At 58.7% G+C, this 19,139-nt stretch overlaps 1 pseudogene across 1 annotated transcript; it reads right to left on the bottom strand.

The window, feature by feature from the left end:
* Positions 1-2,418: 2,418 nt before the first annotated feature.
* Positions 2,419-3,205, bottom strand: LOC103899032 (annotated as a pseudogene). The gene has a single exon (XR_657577.1). The product of XR_657577.1 is annotated as a GTP-binding protein Rhes pseudogene (transcript).
* Between the last annotated feature and the right edge of the window lie 15,934 nt (positions 3,206-19,139).

Below are 19,139 nucleotides of genomic sequence, written 5' to 3'. Positions count from 1 at the left end.
ACGGGGGGGGGCACAGGGGAGCCTCTCCCGGCGGTGGCTCCAGGGGGGGGCCTCTGCCAGCTTGAGCCTGGGAAGGCTGTTGGGACACCCCAGGCATAAGGAGCTGTTTCCAGTCCATATCGTGGATCAAAACACGCAGGAAGCGCTGCGCAGGAGGGGGCTGGCAGGCAGCCTTGCTCATCCCAGCTTCCTAATTTTACACTGCAAAGAGCTGTTCTTCTGCTTTTAGCATAATACTGTAAACCAAAAAGCTTAGTGCTCCTGACTCTAGCATAACCCTGCTCTAAAACGAATAAAAAAAAAAAAAAACTCTCTGCAAGTTGTGAAACTCCTGCAGGACTGGCTAATTTGCGAGAGGCCGGGTCATGGAGGCGGGAATCCCTGCACCGGCCAGGAGGTGCCTCACCGCAGCCAGGTCACCCCTGGTCAGGGCCGAGTGTGGGCAGCGCCGGCAGGGTCAGCCCCGTCCCCATCCAGCCGCGGCGGAGCGGCTCGGGTGATGGGTACAGCCAAGGTGCAGCATTACCTGTGGCTGCATCCGTCATGCCCATCCCTGCCGCAGGCAGGGTGCCACCACCTTGGGCCAGCTGCCGAAAGTGAACTTTCTTCGTATTTCGTTCCCTCCAGACAGGAGCCCCGTTTTCCCCAGGAAATGGCTCTGCCCTGAGCTGCTCCCCGTGTCCCCGAGGCGCTGGGCGAGGAGCGGCCGCACGCCTTCGCAGAGCGTCGCGGTGGCAGCACGAGGTACGTGGCTGTGAGCCGGAGAGCGGTGAGGGCACCCCGACCACCCCCCCACACCCCCGGCCGGCAGCCGTGGGTCTTGCTGGAGCCTGCCTGCCCTCCCCACTGTCTGCCCCCTGGCCTCATCCTGCACCGGGCTCCGGGAGGAGGATTTCACCTGCCCGGAGGTCGCTGTCATTGAGCCAGTGCCCGCGGGGGGGGGACGTGGCAGTGGGGTGCCCCAGCGAGGGAGGTCCACGGGGAGGCTGATCTCTCCCTGCCGGCACCTTGTCCTCCTCTGTCCGGGTCGGGAAGGGGCTGGGATCACTGGGTGCGATCCTGCGTCAGCCTGCCCATCTGGGCTGGGCAGGGGCACACCGTGCTGTGGGGCTGGGCTTCTGAAAGCTGGGAACCCCAAATTGCCCAGTACCCTTGGGTCCGGACCAGGGTGGACGACTCTTTAATCCCCCAAGCTTTAATATCTTTATTTATTGTGTTTGTGTGGCTGCTGAGCAGGTTAAATGCTCGTTGCAGCAAGGATGGGCTGCAGGAGGGGAGAGTAAAGCAGTGCAGTGCATGCTAAAGCACAGTAAATACTGCCCTTGTGTGCTCTTCTCCCACTCCTTTTAATGTGTTTATGGTTTTTATTTCAGTGGATCAGCAGTCTTTTAATGGCTGTCGTTCTTTTCTGTACTTGGACGTGAGAAGAGCCGTTTTATTTTTAGTTGCTCATGCTTGGTAAAAACTTCAGTGGTTAAATTGTCAGGAAAATCATAACACCAAATGTCCTGACGCTGCCAGGGGAGGCTGGAGAGCTGGGGAGGCTCCACCGGTGCCAGGACGCTCGAGATAAGGATGGAGCATGGAGGAGGGAAAGGAAACGCAGTGATAAGGGGTCCAGGCATAAACCACTGATATCAGGCACTGCACCATTTGAAGTACAGGAGAAAGAAACCCAGACATTTTCCAGCTCCACTTTGCAACAACGCATTTATTGGATATGCGTAGAAAAAAAAAAACACAAAACAAAAAGAGAAAAGAGAAAACCAAAGAGATGCATAGGCTGCCCTGTCGCATGCTCTAGGCGCCTACCCAAGGTACCTAATCAAAACTACTTTGGACACTGGATCTGTCGTTGTAACCATAGCTGCGCCAGGAGGTTGTACGTGCAAGTGCTTGGGGTGAGGTGGACACAGGACCCGAACAAGACCCGGGAGAGCGGCACCGGCGGGTGCCATGCAGCTGCACAGATGCCCGTGTCTGCCCTCTGATGCATGCAGCCAAAGACCCGTTGTTTGTCCCCCTTTCCTAGCACGCGAGGAGCTGCCTGCCTGCCTGCCTGCCTGCCTGCCTGCAAGCTCGCCATGGCACAGATGCAACATGCTGGCTGACCGACGGCGGGTTCCCAGGTACGCCTCCTGCCTTTTTGGGAACTCGCCCTCTCCCCGTGCCCTTCCAGCAACCAGCATCCCTTCCAAGTCCCTCCTCCTTGTCATCTCCAACTCTCACCGGTCCCGGCAGGCTGGGTGGGGAAGAGGAGGGAAGGGGTGGGAGGCAGCAGGGTTGGTTTTGGCTGAGGCAGCGCCTCTCCCCACCCAGCCCACCTGAGTTTTCCAGCCGGTGCCGCTGCTGCCGGCGCCTTCCTCAGCGCCTCTCCCCACCCAGCCCACCTGAGTTTTCCAGCTGGTGCCGCGGCTGCCGGCACCTTCCTCCCGGCCCCGGGTGGCCGGCTCAGCACACCGAGCAGCTGTTGGTCTTGTTCATGGGAGGCCTCAACACCTGCTCCTTGGGCAACGTCTCCCTCCTCTTGCAGAGCGCTGGGCTGAGCCGGCTGGGCAGGTTGGCTTGCTGCAGCAGCTCCCTGAAGACCTCCAGGACGTTCTCATTGTCCTTGGCCGACGTCTCCACGAAGCGGCTGTTCCAGTCCAGCTCCACCAGTGACAGGGCGTCCTCCGCCGGCACCTGCCGCTCGCTGCCGCTCTCCGCCTTGTTGCCGACCACCACGATGGGAGGGAACTTGTCTTCCTTCACCTCCAGGATCTCCTCCCGCAGGCTCTTGACGCTCTCGAAGGACTCGGCGTCATCTACGGCGTAGACCAGGGCGAAAGCATCGCTGTTCTGGATCGAGAGCTTCCTCATGGCCGGGAAGGAGTAGCTGCCGCTGGTGTCCAGGATTTCCACCTTGACCGTGGCCCCGCTCACCTCGTACTCTTTGCTGTGCAGCTCCTCCACCGTGCGCCGGTGCTTGGGCTCGAAGGTGTCCATCAGGAAGCGGCGGATGAGGGCTGTCTTGCCCACGCCGGCGGCACCCAAGAAGACCAACCGCACGTGGTTCTTCTCCTTCACCACCAGGGACATGGCTGGGCGCAGAGGGGACGGGATGCTCCGCAGCTGGCGCTCACCGCACGGGTGTCCTGGGTGGCCGCAGCCCCGGCGTCCGTCTGTCCGTCCGTCCTCCCCTGCACCGGCTCGGTGCAGCCGGCAAAGTTTGGTGCCACCTCCCTGCAAACTTCTCCCGGCTGTTCTGCTGCGGACGCTACAGTCCCCAAGTCCAGCTCATCTTTTATCCTGGTTCCTCTCTGCCATGTGGCACCAGGCTGTCCAATCTCCGTGGGTTGAGGGTGCTGAAGGAGGGAGGGCAGGGAGGGAGGAGAGCCGGGTGCTCCGGGCCAATCCGCGGAGCTCAGCCCTGGAAAGCCACTCCAGCCCTGGAGAGCACCGCGCTACGTTGCACATTGCACTTGCATCGCCCGCTGCTGCTGCCGGTAGCGCCGGGGAGCCGGCAGCATCACAGCCGTCACGCTGCGCGAGCCGTCCTGCCCTTTTGTCCTCCCTGGAGATTAATGTGTGTTTCTTGGCGTGGGCTTGCTGGCAGCAGGGGGGGGTCCCCCACCTGTTGGGTGGCTCACGGCCGGACGTGGCAGGGGCTGGCTGGTCACCCGCAGCGATTCTTGCACTTATCTGGGGCCAGGGACTTGTTTGCAGATGGGGTTGCTGCAAACATGCCCAACTCTTCCGTAAGCCTATGAAATATTTGACCTGAGGAGAAAAACAAGATCTCCCTGAAACCCGTGCGTCATAACCTCCACGTTCAGCTGTCAGTTATTGTGTGATTTTATGAAATGCTTAACCTGAGGGGAAAATAAAATCTCCCTAAAAACGATGCATTGCGATCTCCATGAGCAGATGCCGAGCAGTCGTGGGTAGGAACGCTGGTCGTGACCCGGATTCAGCAAAACTGTGACCCAGAACGGTTGGTTGACTTATTGGGCGGAGAGGCGGGGTGTGTGTCGCTCCCCGTCTCCGCATGGATGGGCATCACCTCTGGAAGGTGATGATCGTTTGCTCATAGAGGTGCATGTTGCCCGTCTGGGTGGGTTTCCTCAGCAGTTGCCTTCCCTATGCCGTGCTAGAGTTGTTTCAGAAGCTGATTTATGCAAAGTGCAAATACAAAGGGAACTTGCTCAAAAACTAAAATAAGTTTTTATCCTAAATTTGTGCGTGTGTGTTTTTTTTCTAGCTTTGGACTAGTTTTTGTAGTTTTAATGCAGTTTGTTTTCTTTCCATAGCAAAGTACCAGTTTCAGCGTTTCGTTCTGGATGAATATATTCTGTTGATTTCAAAAGCCCTTTTCACAAGAATTATTCCTGCCTCTTAATTCCCCAATTATCGTTACAGTTTAGCCATCTTAAGAGCTTTCCCTGTCATGAGGAGAGCCAAGAGATTGCACTGGGGCGAGCAGAGTCCTATCCTCGGCTCAGCCTGCTCTGGGAGAAGGGGGAGGTTGGCTCCCTAACCGGACTGGCAATGGGACTGGTGTCCAAAATTACGGAGTACACCATGGCACCCTGTGGGGTTTTGCACCATCTGGTGATGCACCTTCACTCGCCAACATGAAGCTCTTTCTGGAGAGACTTACTGGGCCGTGAGGAGAGCCCAAAGGCGATGCCAAGGACTGAGCCCCAGGAGTTAGAAGGAGCTGAGGACACAGAAGATGTGATGGCATGGCCATAGGACCTCGGCGGGCCAAAAACCAGGAGAAGGGGTGGATAAGCAGAGGGTGCTGGGTTTAGGCACGTGAACGAAGCAGTGATCGCGTTTTGGTGCCTGGCATGCCATCAACATGGGTGGAAATGAAGAACTGAAGATGGTGAGGAAGCAGGGCATGGCAAGTAATCTAACCCCTGTTTTGGAAGCTGTTTAAAGCCAAAAACCTTCTTTTTTTTTTTAATAGAAAAGAATTTGGTTAATGCTGCTTTGTGCTTAGATAGATACAGTGACAGAGGTTTTCAAGAGAGGAGATGAAAGGGGTTTCCCGCGGTTCCTCCCAGCCAGCTATGGCGAAGCTCCGCAGGGCTCAGCCAGCCCTCGGGAGGTGCCGGGGGCCTGTGCGATGCCCTCACCACTGCTCGCTTTCCCAGTATTTCATTCCAAAGGGCCTCAAAACATGGATCTGTTCAACCTCACAACACCCAGCGTCTCTCTTACAGGTGCAGAAATGGTGCCCAAGGTGAAGGAGGAACCCATGACAGGAGGGAATGGGGACCCCGGTCTCCAAACACCCCATCCTGGCTCTAAACCATCCCCATTATTGCTGGCACCCTGCAGGGACGGAGCCGCTGGGAAACGCCGAGCAGCAACGCCAGCCTTGGAGGGTTTCCCAAATTGCGGCCAGGAAGGTGACCGTGGTGCCGTGGGAGCCAGCACCGGGTCACATCACTACCGCTGTCTGCAGTTTGAGTCATTTCTGCAAAGAGTAGATGTGTCCTGCGTGGCCTGGCCAGGGTGAAGGGCCAGCCCTGGCTGTGTTAGACAAAGAAACGTGTTGCAGGTAAGAAGCTCCCCTGCCTTGGCGCTGCAGTCGCACACAGCCTGTCTGTACATCCCCAATGCTTTTTCACATCAGTTGTCTCCCCTTAGTTTTCACATCTGTGCTGCTATGGTTACTGAGAGCCTGAAAGGTTTTAAATCTCCCTCAGAGCAATGGAGGATTTCAGGAGTAATCTTGTTAAGAGATGAGCAATGAATATTTCCAAAGGCCTTTTGCATGAATATCTCGTTCCATATTAGCTTATGTCCACTGACAGCAGGGAAAGCAAAGCGCAGGGGGGCTGTGTGCAGGGAAGGGAAGAAACCAGAGAAGAAACCAGCGACTTGTTTTCCACTGCAGCTTTTTGTGCCCAGAATGATGTGCCTAAACACTGTATTTTTCAAGGAGGGCTTGGCCAGCCAGCTTGGGTCAGGTATTATAAAAAAACCCAATTATTTCAGCCTGTGTTTTCCCCAGGGAAAGATTCATGGGACCTTTATGGGCACTCATGGCTGAGTCCTATAGGAAAGCCCTGCATCCCGCCACGCCGTGCATCGGTCCGTGGGGACCCGCCGAGATGGTTCTTGGCTTCAGTAGGGCTGCGGGAGCTGCCAGGATCTGGCTCCTGTAACTGAGGTGGAGTGATGGATCCTGCACCGAGGGCACGTGCTGCACCCGTGGGGACTGGAGCGCGGTGGGGGCAAAGCCTCTGCCAGGGCTGAGCCGGAGCGTGCACCTGCGGGAGAGGGGACCGTGACGCCCCAAGGAAGGAGGGAGGGAGGGAGGCAGTGACCTGCCCGCAAGGGAGGGAAAAGAGCCCTGAGCTGCTGGCAGGGAGGAGTGCAGGCAGCGGGAGGAAGGACGAAGGGACGACAGCAGTGATGGGAAGGAGCTGGGATGGGGCACGAATGAGCTGGGGAGTGGGTTTGGGGCAGGTGGAGCCCCACAGCCGGCATTCACAGGCAGCTCTGGAGCAAGGGGCGCTTGGAGACGTGCGACAAGAGGGTTCTTGGTCATCCTTACCCCAAAGCCAACACTCTGCAGGGCCAACAGCCGCGGAGTGGTGGGATACCCCGGGGGGAGGTGAGGGACGGTCCCCAAGGTCCCAGCTGGTGCTGGGGCACAGGCAGAGCCAGCGAGCTGAGCTTGAAACGCCAGCCAGCCCCTGCCTGAGCGCAGCCCCCATGGGCTGGGCAGCCTTCAGCAGTCAGGAAGGGGCAGTTTGGGGCAGAACACTGGAAAACGGTATGTACGCTGCTGCTTCTCACCATGTGCTGGCGGGGGAGAGCTGGGGAGCAGCAGCAGCAGAGGCAGGGACCAGGGGAGGCACAGGGACGAGGGCAGAGAAGGGAGTTGGACCCCCCGCTCCTGGAAAAAGCCAACAGCACTTGGCACGGGAGGAACTCTGGGCTCTGCACAAGTAACACGCTCCCCTCCCACTATTGTCTGCAGCCCGGGACGTGGGACACTGTGGTGCCTCTTCTCTTCCTGAACCAGCCCACGCAGCTGCCTGGGAGCGACGGAGCTCCTCTGCTGGAGGGGTGTGAGCTGAGCTCTCCCAAAAAAAGGTCCTAATGTTCTTCCAAGTTTTGCAGCATCTTTTACAAACCTTCATTTTTATTTCACTAGCAAGCCTTATGGTTGGTGCCTTAAAGTGATTGTGTGAGGGGGAACCCAAAAGAGGACGCGAACCTTTCCCACCGGCCGAGTGCTCCCCAGCTCCGCTGCCGGACACGGCTCCGCTGCAGCGCTGAGATGCAAGTTTGCAAACTTCAGGAACAGCCCGTGCTGCATCTGGATGTGTTTTCGGGGAGCTCGTATCTCAACGCTCAGCTGTCACGATTCAGAGGGGGACGGTGGCTGCCAAGGAAACCGGGAGCAATGTTCTCTGGCACAGCGCTGGAGCAGCCGGTGTTGGGCATTGCTCCAGTCCCGGACGCGGTGCCCCAGTAACCTGCGCTGCCCAGTGAGCAGATCAGCACCGCACGGTCACACGCGGGGTGAAATGCTTTCCTAGCTGACGGGAGCGGTGTGCCTTGCCCATTGCTCGCAGGCAGTGAAGCATCATTATAAAGGTGGTGGCAAATATTTTGCAGCACCATGACGCATTTCCATGAGTCTGGGACAGCTTCTGGAAGCTGATGGAGCTCATACATGGCTGACTCCTGCAGTGGGGTGCCTGATGCCCTAGCACCCCGTGCCTTTGCACCCCATAACAGGACACAGAGGCAGCGAAGGCAGCCCATGCCCACGGGATGCTTCCACCCCACGCCACCCGCTTGGGCCTCTGCTGCCTGTTTCTGCCCATGGTTAAATTCATGGTGTACGTGAGAGCGGCTGCGTTTCCAGCAGGGCTTTCTGGCGTTCCAGCTGAGAAGGTGAGAAGGAAGCAGTCAGTAATGAGAAACCCCAGCGAGACCGTCCCTGCCGAGCGGCGTGTCCCCAGCTGCTGCCCATCACCGCAGGCAGTGGCCGGGCAACAGCCTCGCAAGGTGAAGCATCGCTTCTCCCACCCGGGATGAGCCCTGGATGAGAGACCAGGCAAAAATGGGAGAGGGGAGGAGAGGGTTGGCAGCGAGCTGCCTCTCTGCCCCCCTGTATCAGAGGTCAGCGAGGCAGGTCCTCACCCCGGCGCACAGGAGAGGGTTAAACCTGCCTCTCCCGGAGATTAAATCCAAATGGCCTTTGATTTAGCGACAGGTGAGAGGAGAAATCTGAACCGCTATACCTTCCGCCCCCACTTGAGAGGGGAGCCGCAGCCCTCCCCGATGCATAGATGGATTAGCCATACGTGGTGCTCCATGCCTCCTCTGTCTGGAACAGCGTGTCACTGGACAGATCCTGTTCCCGGCGCCGGCGGGGCTGCCGCGGGGTACGTGCCACCCTGAGCAGGGAACGCCTGCGGCTCAGCCCCATTTTGGGGGCCACATGGGGGTGACCAGCCCCAGAGAGGGTCACGCCAAGCCTGTCTCCTGCTCCGCTGCCTCCCTGCCGCCTGGTGACCCCCAATGCCAGATGGGGTTAATGGCTTAATTAAAGGCTGTAACTGCAAGGCGGCACGAGGCAGGACTTGGTTGCAAGAGGTGAGGGCTGAGGTTTGCCCATAGCCCCGGGCTGGGCGTCAGTGGGGAGAGGGGAGGAGAGCGGGGGGGGGTCCTCCCTGCTCCGAGCGGGGCTGAGCCTCCTCCACGTGGGGGTCCTCCAGTGCCGGTGGAGGAGGGGGGGAGGAGATCCCTGCTGGCATCGCGAACTGCTCTGGGGGGACCGAGGGCATCCTCGTGGCATGCCCTGCCTGAGGGGATGGGACCCTCCCTGGGGATGGGGCTGATCCAACCCGCGGCTGGGCTCATGGAAACCAATGTCACACGCGCAGCCATCAGAGAGGGTGCTCGGCCCCGGTGGCACGGCCGCGGCAGCTGGTCTTGGGCAGGGGGGCAAGGGGAAGCTGACCCTGGCACAGACGCTCCCCAGCTCATCCCTCCTCCAGATGACCGACCTCTTCCAAAAGAGGTCATCTCGGGTTTGAAAACCCACCTTGACCCAAGGCCCCGTTTCCTGCCGCAGCCCCCGTACCCCCCCGCCGAGGGGGCCGAGGGACCGGCGCCAGTGCCGGCGCTGCGGGGGGGCGGGCAGGGAGCCCACGAACAGCCTGTACTAGACAACCCCGGGTAATAAAATCTAGTCTCCCTGTAAACAAATGTCTTGCTGAGGACTAAAGGGATTTACCGCAGCTGTTCTCCAGCTTGGAGGAGTTTCTATAGCATCTCTTATCTTGCCCTGGCCAGGATTATTAGCTGGAGCGAAAAGCTCGCCTCTCTTAGGGCCAGCGACACGGCTTTTCCTCGGGTGACATGAGGTGACACTCTCTGCGGCAATGCTCTCAGGTCATCAGGAGATGAAATGTGTGATGCCGGGGTCGCAGGTGTGTGTCTCTGCAGCCCCGAGGTGCCATGCGGGAGCAGGGGTCCAGCCCGGCCCCTTCCTCGGCAGGCTGCAGCGGTCCTGGTGGTCCCAGTGCCCAGCTCTGCCCAGCTTTGCCCACTGCGGTGGCATCGAGGAGGGAAACCCAGCCCCGGCACGTGTCAACCTCTCTAGACACAAGCATATGGCTTCATATTAGCGCTGATCCACTTTGAGGGCCAGTAAAGCCAGCAGCCGGTCAACTGATGGGGTGTTACAAGGTACATTGAGCAGCCGGTTTCCCCCACGCTGCTCCGAGCGGGGCTGAGCCTCCTCCACGTGGGGCTGAACCTTGAAACTCCTCCGCACGGGACTGAGCCTCCTCCACGAGCCTCCTCCACGTGGGGCTGAACCTTGAACCTCGAACCTCCTCCGCATGGGACTGAGCCTCCTCCACACGGGGCAATGGGTGGGAGGGCTGGGGACAGGGAGGATGCTGTGACCATCCCCATGCACGCTTTCTCCATTCACCCTTGGCCGCTGCAAATAAATCAGTCCGGGCAGCGATGGGAGGCTCTCAGCTGTATTGCTGATGCTACTGTAGGCATGAAAGCCCCAAATCAAGACCGGTCTTGCTGTTCTGGGTTCAGGGTGCAGGTGGGGAAGGGCAGGGAGAGGGGCCAGGAGCAGAGAGGGGGGGGACAGGGATGCTGACAGACCAGTGGGGCTGAACGTAAGAGAGGGATAAAAAGAAATGGTACAAAGCGTAATAGCATTCACTGGGGCAGGGCTTGCAGGGGCATATCTCGCAGTGCACCTCTGGATGACTGATACATGTCCTAGCATGCACAGGTAAGGTATTTCCAGGAGAAAAATGGCAGAATCGGGTAAGAACACCCCTGAAATACAGCGTAGGGTCCTGCCATTGTCCAAGAATCTTAGATGTGGAGTGAAGAGAGGAGCAACTCTGAAGCTCAGAGAAAGCCTGGCACCTCCGAGGGATGACTGAAGGGCTTTGGGGAGTCGGGAGTGGATATATGGCTTCTTGTGGCAGCGTCAGAAGGGAGATGGCACCTTCAGCGGATCCACAGCATTAGCACAAGGTCGGGTGCAGCAGGGTCTGACGCTGGCAGGAGATGCCCGAGACCCCAGACTCGGGAGATGGGAGCACAGAGGGGGGTTTCCATGGGTGCCCCGCCAGCTTGCCATGGAGCCGGACCAAACCCCCCTGCCTGCCTTCACCCATCCAGGGTGCTCTTGAAGCTCGGGCTGGGGCCACGGCCCCTCTCTCCCAGGCTGCCACCGAGGCTGCTGTTGCAGTCTATCCTCGGATCCCAGGCAGCCGGGCTGCCGCTCTAGTCCCCGAGCGACGTTTGCAGCGGTGCCTCTCCTGACCCGTGTCTTAATGCGAGCAGATCTCTGCATCATGCCCCCGTGCAAAGGCAGGCAGACATGACGCTCTCACCCTGAAAACCAACCGCTTTTTTTTCTTTCTTTCAGAGTGCATGAAAATGTCATGTTGTAAACATCCCCCAGTGATGCTGCCCGCCTGCCTGCGGGAAGCTGCCTGTCACTGCCCATGAAGGCCCGTTCCCTGCTAACTGTATGGCCTTGACTCCTTGGGCTTTCAGTGCCGCGGTCCTCTACCCTTTCCCCAGTGACCCCTTGTCCTTAAATAACAAAATAAACCTTTATATCACGGGGAAAAAGCGACCTCAGCATTGTCCGAGATCTGAGCTGATCTTTGCCGTAGCCATGTTTATGGTCAAACTGCTCCTTCCTTTTCAGGGCATGTGCAAAGGATGGAGGTATCAGAAAGTAAGGTTGAAAAAAAATGAGGTTTCCATTCATTTGACAAGGGAGCTTGATGTTCCCTCTGAACGTGCCAGGTCCCACAGTGTGGGCTGCGTGTCCCCTGCCCCGGCGTCCTGCGAGCTGGGGGACCGGTGACCAAGGGCTGCAGCTCCTTGGCTGCAACCTTCAGCTGTTGAGCCTCAGCATTTTGTTCTGGCTTCCCCCAAAACCTCTCCTCCTGCCCCTTTTGGGTTCAGAGGAAGAAACCTCCGCCTACCACCCCACTCACCATCCCCACTCCCTGGCCAGCCTCTCGCCGAAGCTGGCATCACCGTAAGAGCTCCTGACAGCGCTGCTTGAGCAGCCGCTGTCTCCGCTCTGCAGACTGCGCTGGGGGCTCCAGCGCAACCGCAGCCTGTCAGGACATCTCATTTTTAAACCATATTTTCTGTCAGTGAGTATCAGCGCCAGCCGTCCCTGTTCAGCCCAGGGGCACCATCCCACTGAGCTCCTGCGTGCCCGGCTTGGTGTTGCTCTCCAAACTTCTGGTGTCCACCCAGCCCTTGAGCTCTGTCGGTTTCCCCAAGTTGTTCTTGTTTCAAAAGAAGCAAACCGGTGTCGGTGAGCCGTGAAATGGCACCTTCCCCTCGCTGCCTGCGGCTGGAGTCTGCTGTCGTGGGACTCTGCCCTGCCCCGAAGGACGAGCCTTGCCGTGTCTCCGGTTTGCAGAACACCCTGGCCACCTGTAAACCAGCTGCAAACAAGAAAAGGCCCCTCTCGTGGTGGTTAATGGGGCGGCTGCGTCCCTGTATGAGCAGGGGCACTGGGGACTGTCCCCAGCGGGACGGAGACTGCCAGCTAAGCCAGGAGGAGTGATGCTCTGGGAATAAAAGACAAAGAACCCAAAAGCACATTTGCAAGAAGGGAGTGGAGGGCAGGGGACATTGCACGCGCTGACACGGGGGGGTCCGGTGGGGAAAGGGGGGGCTCGGGGCTCCCCCTCCCTGCAGGGCCAGAGGGCACGGCTGTGAGCCGTGGTGTCTCCTGGCATCAGAGCTGCTCCCGAGTGCCTGAGCAGAGCTCTGTGGCTCTTCAGTGGTTTTGAAGATGGGGAACAACGTGCACTTCAGTTCCATCAGCCTCCTCTGGCATCAGCGTGAAGCAGAGTTGAGCTGGCAGTGGTAAGATACCCCGTGCAGCTGCTTTATGCTCAAAATCAGGTCTCATTTTTATCAAGGCCAGTGTAACTCCAGTGGCACCTGGAGGGGAGGGGATGCTGATATAACACCAGGATTTGAAGACCTCTTCACATCTCCCAAGTGGGGCCACGCTCGCCCCGTGGGTCAGGCAGGACCTCCTGCAGCAACCGACTGGCTTTATTTTCCTTGTGCAATGACCTGTGTGCATGCTCATGTGTTTCTCTCCCTCCCTTCCAATAACACTCGAAACAATTGTCCATATTTAACCAGAGCTGATGGATGTGGCTTGTTGTGCTGATGCTGGCCAAGTTCCTTTTCATTTCACAGCAGGGACGTGGGAAGGAAAAAAGTCCCAGCCTTCAATCCACAGCTCCACTTCCTTGGCTCCATCCCTCTGGCTGAGTGCTGCAGGCAACACTGAGTGTTGCTAAAAACTCTGCAGGAGCAGCTGCAAGGGGAAGAGAAGTGAGATTTTATTTATTTATTTATTTATTTTTTTAACAAGGCAAACTGAGTCAAGGAAGGCAAAGCGCTACTGTGTTCCCTGCTCACAGAGCAGCTTCTTTAAAGGTGAAGATAAAAGTGCAAAGCTGCAAATTGTCAACTGTCCACCTGGGCTGCAGCGGAGACACGTCCCCGGGGGCTGCCAGCCAGGGCTGGGCCCCAGGCAGGGCTGCAGCCTGCTCCCTTGCACGGTGCTGCTCACCCTGCATGGGGTCTTCTCCAGCCGGAGGTCCAGCCGGGCTGTGGACACCTAGAGGAAAGCACCCAAACGCCTCTGAGGTGCTCCCAAACGCCATGCACTGCTGTGCGTGAGCGTGCAAATGCACTTTGTCCTCCTGGGGAGCTGCTCACTGGTACCTTGGTGCTCAGACCCGTCTTACTTGCACCGTGGCCGCTGCCAGGTACAAGTTAATCTGTGCAATTAATTATCCACCAAACTTGCATCCCTTCCCTGCTCTCTAGAAAGCTCCAGAGGGGCACAAAGGGTCCTGAGCTGGACCGCTGCAGCAAAGCAGGAACAGGGGCACTTTGCGGGCAGTAGCGTTGCTGGGCTGTGCAGCATCCCTCCTTCGGTGCTTGACAGAAGCACGAACCTTTGCCATTATCAGAGGACCAAACATCCAGAAGGGAGCAATCCTCTTGACCTACGCTTTGAAACTTTCTTTAAAAGCTGTGAGACTGGGACCAATCCTGCCTGAGCCCAGGGAGAGGGGATTTGGGGCTGCTGCAAGCTCAGGGGTAAGAGACAAGCGTGTTTATTTAACCAGCCCTTGCTCTCCATCCCGCCATAGGGCACGGCAGGAGAGAGCACATGTGGCATCGCTCCGACCTGAGGCGGGGAGCGGAGGGTGATCTGCTGGAGCAGCGCTGCACTGGTCCCCCCGGGCCTGATCCGCACCCAGCGCCAGCACCGGTGGGGAAACCTGCCCCGGCTCTGAGAGGCAAACGCCAGGAAATAGGGGCTGCGGAGCGGGCTGCCGGTCTCTGCAGGCAGGCTCACACTGGTGAAGCATTTTCCCAGGATGGATGGGGAGGAGGAGCCCCATGAGCACACTAACCTGTAGCTGCCAGAAACACCCCACGATTTCATTTCCAAAAGCCCTGCTGACTCTGCCATTCCTGCCTGCCCGCTGCAAGGAGAGCAGCAACCCGGTTAACTCCTGTAACCTCCGATTTCCCAGGGCGATGTGCCATGACTCACTAGAAACCAGCATCCCACCGCACTTGCCGGGTCTGACGCAGAGCTGTGACAGCCCGGGTCTTGCCTTTGGACTCGGGAGCACCTCCCAGTGACTGAGGCTGTTTCAGGACAGCTCACAGCATGTCCCCACCACCACGGCCACCTCCACGGACATCCCTGGCCCCTTCAGAGTCACCCCGAGTGACCAGCTCAGCCCAGCCCAGCTCGCACTTGTTTGTGTGGAACCATCCAGATTGAGCCCTTCCTTCAAGGATGCTGTTTCTTGTCACACGCTAAGGCAGCGCCGTGAAGCATAGATGACATGTTCTGGCAGCTGACATCTCCAGGAAGAGTTTAGCATGAAGACAAAATAACCCTACGGTGAGTTAATGTTCCCGAGCTGCCGTCCTACGAAGCCCAGGACACTCGTGATGCCCAAACAGGAGAAAACAAAGGCGAGGGTTTGTCCTAGATCCGTATGACAAGTGCCAGCGGTGCAGGGCGACCTGCCATGGCCAGATGTGTTTGGCATTTCTCTGGCCCTGCTGCCGCACGAATTGGATTTGCTGCCACCATGTCACGCTCCAGATGGCACGGTACGTGTGCCCCGGTGTCGGGGGGGGGCACGGTTGCATGGTGAGCCTCGGACAAGTGCTGGCGTCTGCTCCTACCCTCAGGTGGACTCAGATAAGTGTGTCCTTCAGGGCTGTGTTCACCTGTGAATGGGGGGAATAGTGTTTGCACACACATGGCCGTGTTCGTGCAGAGTGTTTGCAAAAAAAAAAAGTGTTTGCAAAGCCACGGCGCCAGCGCTGAGCTGCCTTTGGGTAAAGCACCCTGCTGAGAACGGGCTGCAGGGATGTCCTCCTGCGAGCTTCTAGCCACTTCTAGCTGCAGCCTGCTCCATCCTGGCTTGTTTAAAGCCCACTCCGGCTACAGGCACTTTGTAAAGCTCATGTTTGAAGACATGGCTTGTGGCCTCTCCCATCCAGCACAGCTAAGGTAGCTTGGGACTGGAGAGGACTGCTCTGCCCAGGGAGGGATGCTGCTCTGGGGCTGATGGTGCTTTGCTGCGTGAGCCCCTGGAAGCCTGCAGTTTAGAAGGCATTAAGAAACTTCCTTGCAAAGCTCCTTGCAAAGAGGGGCTGCAGGAGGTTAGGAAAAACACTCGCATTGTCAGGGGGCTTAAATTTGCCACTGAGCACCCCTGCTGCAACGTGGCACTTGTTCAGCTTCGATGTCCCTCTGCCCTCAGCCAGGCACTTGCTCCAGGGCTGAAAACACTTTTTTTTTTGGCAGCACTTTCCATGGAGCTGCAGACAGTCGAAATTTATGACTTTGCCCTCCCTGAACCAGGAGACCGAAACTTGTGGGACGTAGGCAGCAGCTCTGCTCTTTGCTCTGCCTTCACCTGCTGGGTTTCAGCTCTCCGGGTCCCTGCTTGCAAGTCTCTCCCCAAGTCGAAATTTATGACTTTGCCCTCCCTGAACCAGGAGACCGAAACTTGTGGGACGTAGGCAGCAGCTCTGCTCTTTGCTCTGCCTTCACCTGCTGGGTTTCAGCTCTCCGGGTCCCTGCTTGCAAGCGTCTGTCCCCAAACCTCTTCCAGTGAGCACTGACCCCAGCAGCATCTCCCGGCCGCCGCGGGGGCTCTCGGGTGCCGCCAGCATCGCAGGAGCTGGCAGCTTGTGATGTCGGTGGCCTGACTCAGAGCCCCGAGGCCCTGCCTGCCCCGGGATCTCCATGCTCGCCTGGCTCTCCTGGGGGAGGTTGGTATGTGTGTGTGCCAGACGTCACTCCAGGTCCCCACAGTCTTTCTCTTCATCCCTGATGGGCTCCTTGAACTGGTTTCTTAACCCAGCGGTTCCTCCCCAGGGGTGGGTTAGGGCTGCTGTTGGGGCTGGGCTGGAGGAGTGGATGACTGCATCTCCTGTCCGATCTCCACGGAGAGCCCTGGGGCAGCTGCGGGCTCCGCCAGGTCCCCGACATGCCATGAAGCCGCAGCAGCTTTCTAAGAACTCAGTGTTGTGTGTTACCCACTGACCTACTTCTCACCCGCTCTCCCAGCCCCTTGCTAATTCACCCACGTCCTCCTCCTGCAGTTCCGCATCGGGTCCTGTGCCAGGCTTCTTGCGAGTCACAGCACAGTCCCCATCCCACCTCGGCCCCCGGCCCCCGCAGCAGAGCCCTGCTCCTCCACTGCCCCGGGAGGGGTCCAGCACCATCCCCGAGGATGCTATTTCAGAGCCACACACCAGCAGTGCCCCATGGGTCTAACTCACGCCCACACGCACTTGTCCACCCCCAGCGCACAGCGAGGGTGATCTCAGAGGGCGAAGCAATGCCAACATGGAATAGCATTGCAGCCTTTAAGCCTGAAAACCTTTGTTCTTCTATTTTAGGAGGCAAAGACCCAGCACTGCCTGTGGCACGCTCTCTGGGTTCCCTCCCCACGGCTCCCCCAGCAGGAGTGTGTCCCATGGGGGTTTGGCCCACGTTTCAATGGGGTTTTGGATACCTGCTTGCACAGGTTGGTGTCACTTCTCCAGGTCCCCCAGGGGAAGGGCCTGGAGACGTGGCTGCCGAGTGTCCTGCTGTGGGAGGTCCTGCAGGACAACCACCACAGTGCCAGGAGGGGTGACTGGGCCAGTCTGGTGTGTCTGCCTTCACACCAGCGCTCCCCGTGGCCACCCTGATCCCAGCGTGGGACAGGTCTGCACGGTGCCCGCTGCTCTCGCTGGGTGCCAGCCACAGGGCCACCACTTGGGCTGTGCTTGGGGGTTGGGATGCTCCAGCTCCAACCTCCCGCTGCTCTGCATGAGTCCTGGGCAGCAGCACCAGCCTCCACTGGGCAAGATCCTGCCTCATCCCGGGGGGGGAGGAAGGCTGCTCCTCACCCTGGGGAGGCCCCTTGTCCCAGGGGACGGGATTTGCCATTCCTCCCTCTTCTCAGTTCTTTGCAGTTCCTCTCAGCAGCATCTAGGGCTCAGGAGAGAGCCAGAGAGGCGGGCGGAGAACGGGCTTATTCCTCTCTGCGGCACAGCAGAGCATTAAATTTCTTCAAAGAGAATTGCTCATTGCAGCTGCTGCAGGCTGGCCAGCACTGGGGAGCTCCACATGGCCCAAACCCTCTGCTCCGAGGAGGAGGAGGATGGTGCAAAGCAGAGCTGGAGCTCCTGGCCTGCCTGCGGAGCAGCGCCTGCTCCTGCGCTTCTCGGATGCTGAGGGTCCCGCCGGGCCCCGGGTGGCTGCAGCAGGGCGGTGGGACAGGGCTGGCAGCTCTGCCCCGCTGCCTGCAGGGTTGCCCTGCCCAGGGCAGCTCTGCCCCGCCGCCTGGGTTGCTGTAGGGTTATCTGGGGAGCGTTACTGGGCAGGCTGGAGGGGCCTTGTGACCCTGCCCGTGGATGCTGGCAGTGGGGTGACATCTTCCTGCCGGTGCCAGGCAGCCATCCCCCCTCCAGCCCTCCCTGGGGAGAGCTCACACGATCCTCCCCTGCTTCTTTTCATGTTAAATTCTTGTGAAGGACGAATAAACACCCGCGTCCATGGCTGCCCAGAGCTGGCTCAGGGCATCAATGTTGTCATGCAACTGTGTCTATTTCATCTTCAGAGACAAAGGCAGAGGCACACAGCGAGCTCCTTGGCGAGATTGCTGCAGAGGGGCTGAGGAAATGGTCTGATGGAGAGACGGGCCTTTCCCTTGCTCAGGAAAACAGGGTTTTGTTAGGAAAAAACATGCAGAGGAGGCTGCCCCGCAGAGACCCCATCTGCAGCTGGCCCCTCTCCAGGGCCAGGGCTGCCCCAGGAGCTTTCACCCCCGAAGGGGCCCATGTCTGGTAAGAAAAATACCTGCTGGCTGCTTTGCTTGGTCCAGTCTGGGGTGGCGACGGGTGCTGCGGTCCTGCAGGGCCACCCACCCCAGCTGTGTTGACTCCACGTAGGGTGCTGAGCCCGGGGTGGGCAGCATGAGCGGCATCACCACAGCCTGGTCTAGAAACCTTGTCCTCATGGGTCCCTGGCCCCCCTGGGCAGCCCTTGTCCCCCCCTGTGCCAGTGAGCTGCTGGCTTTCGGTGTGCGAAGTGCAGCAAGGCAGGGGCTGTACCACGCAGCCGGGATGTGAGTGAGCCCAGTGATGCTCTGCTGACACAAGCTGCAATGGGAGAAGGTTTCTGGGAGCTGTTATGAAACAGATCCATCACCGACCGATGAAGGATTTCAGGGAAATCCACTGGAGCAAGAGCAATCAATTAACCGGCCGTATTTACTGTAGCGTGTGGCTGCCGCCGCCACGGCAGATGGGCTCTGCGGTTCGAGCGGGGCTGTGGTCAGAGAAGCTGGTGCTGTTTGGCCTCTCCAGCCGGCCAGAGGGAATGGCAGAAGCGCTGACCTGCCCATCGCTCCCCAGGGCTGGTAAAGCCCCTGGCCAGGACCTGGCAGTGCTTGTGCCAGCCGTGGGGAGAGGAGCGAGTCCTGCCCTCCCTGCTCTGGCAAACACATTTTGCGCCTGAGAGTCCTCCAGCCCCTTTGCTGCTCTTTCAGCACCTCCAGGAAGAGGCAGTATATTATAATAATAAAAATGACTTTGCAAAGGCAAAAAAACTTTAGAAAAATTTGTTTTGCTGTTCCTTCAAGGCTCTTTTTTTGGGTTAACTCGCATGCACAAGGTAATGAAGTGCAGCACGGCTGCAGCAGCGTGGCTGCACAGGTCGGTCGCATCCTTGCCTTAAGGAGGTCAGGACTAAACCAAGACTGAAACCCAGTGTGCTACCGTCCTGTGTGGGTACGTCCCCGCATCCCCGTGGCCCGGCCCCAGGGATGTGTGTGGGGACCCAGAGGAGCCCGAAAGGGAGAGAGGCCAGCGCCTGCCTGCTCCTGCCCATGAGCACATCTGCATGTGGCTGCCGCCGGGCACACTGGCATGGGAGCCCCCAGTCCTGCCAGGGTGAGGGGGGGGGTTTCCATCCCCAAGGTACCTGGTGCATTTTGGAGGGGGGAGTCAGTGCCTTCCCCCCCCCCCCCCCCCCGAATGCG

The sequence above is a fragment of the Aptenodytes forsteri genome, unplaced genomic scaffold (genome assembly GCF_000699145.1).
Source record: "Aptenodytes forsteri isolate BGI_AS27 unplaced genomic scaffold, ASM69914v1 Scaffold243, whole genome shotgun sequence".
NCBI lineage: Eukaryota > Metazoa > Chordata > Aves > Sphenisciformes > Spheniscidae > Aptenodytes > Aptenodytes forsteri.
Note: the sequence above shows the minus strand (reverse complement) of the source record. Positions and strands in the feature narration are given on the sequence as shown.